The sequence below is a fragment of the Cynoglossus semilaevis genome, chromosome 1 (assembly GCF_000523025.1).
Source record: "Cynoglossus semilaevis isolate Cse_v1.0 chromosome 1, Cse_v1.0, whole genome shotgun sequence".
In the NCBI taxonomy this organism is placed as follows: domain Eukaryota; kingdom Metazoa; phylum Chordata; class Actinopteri; order Pleuronectiformes; family Cynoglossidae; genus Cynoglossus; species Cynoglossus semilaevis.
Window position 1 is genome coordinate 34,165,762 of NC_024307.1, and position 1,351 is coordinate 34,167,112.

At 37.7% G+C, this 1,351-nt stretch overlaps 1 protein-coding gene and 1 long non-coding RNA gene across 2 annotated transcripts in view; both read left to right on the forward strand.

Annotated features, from left to right (window-relative positions):
- The window catches only part of rgn (regucalcin), an 8,712-nt gene that overhangs the window by 4,994 nt on the left and 2,367 nt on the right, over positions 1-1,351 (forward strand). The window lies entirely within an intron of this gene.
- Positions 7-939, forward strand: LOC107988304 (uncharacterized). Its single transcript, XR_001759861.2, has 2 exons — positions 7-175; positions 758-939. It is a non-coding gene; the product is annotated as an uncharacterized LOC107988304 (long non-coding RNA).

Here is a 1,351-nt window from a genome sequence, read left to right on the forward strand (position 1 = left end):
GTGTTGTTGAACTTTCCCAGGTGTACGGCTACAGACCGTCATACTCCCAGTGTCCAAACCCACTTCCTGTTGTTTTGGTGGTCCGGACTACTCTGACCTCTACGTAACATCTGCTCGTCTTGGCCTGAGTGAATCGGAGAGCAGACTTCAGCCACTGGCTGGACACATTTTTAGGGTGAGAATTGAATAGTTGACACTTACGTTTTACTGAACTGTTAGTGACATGGCTGTGACTAGACCAGGCATGGGCAACGCTCTTTAACTCGCCGGACCACAATTGGTCCTAAAATGCTAAAATGCTTTTAGCTTTCTCTACGCCATCTATAGGGAAAACACGGGCATTGCAGGAAAAAGGCCGAAGTAAAATCACAATACTAAAAATAATAAAATAATAAATATTATTTATTATTTTTTGTATTCTTATTATTTTATATATTTTATGTATATTTTATATATTTATATTATATTTTATATTATAATATATATTTTAATTTTTTTATTTTATTATTATTATTATTAATTGTATTATTATTATTGTTATTTATTACACAATAATAAAATTAAATTATTTGGACGTAAATTTAGCGGGCCGGATTACAAAGCTGAACGGGCCACTTCCGGCCCTTGGCCCTTAGTTTGCCAATGCCTGGACTAGACTGTGACCTAATCTTATCACCAGCTTTGACTTTGACGTTTTAGGTTTAGCTTGGTGAGTTTGAGTTTTTTAATCTCATCAGCGACTTTGCTGTAACCGCAGGTGCGAGGACTTGGAGTGAAGGGTCGACCGTCGACTGCATTCTCAAGATAAGCAGCTAAATGAAAAACATCAAGTGGTCAGCAGCAGGACATCCCCAAAACCTGTGCGGACGTGCGTTCGTGTTATATTTTCCTCTATTGTTCTGAAATGACTCAATCAATAAACAGAAAGATTCAAAGTCACCCAATCCGACGGTCCTTCAATAGTAGCTTCAACTAAAACAAAGCTACTTTTTACTTTCATTTCGTAGAAAAGACTAAGAATAATTTCACTTTTGGAATTATTTGTTGTTTAGATTATCCTGCAAGGGTCCTATTACTGGCATCAAGAGTGTATCTTCTCTAATTTTTGGAGTGATAACTGATGTCTCAGTACGGCATATTTCTTATCTACCCCTTCAGTGTCGTCCCAACTGAACAAATACACATCCTATTCATTTTATTATGTCTATAGAAACCATCAATATTATCGAGATATTATCGACCCATGGTCATTAACTTTGGGTTATGACCAATAGAACAAGATCCCGGATACAAGTGGCGAAAATGAGCTTTCTTCGCAGGGTCGCAGGGCGCTCCGTTAGAGATAGGGTGG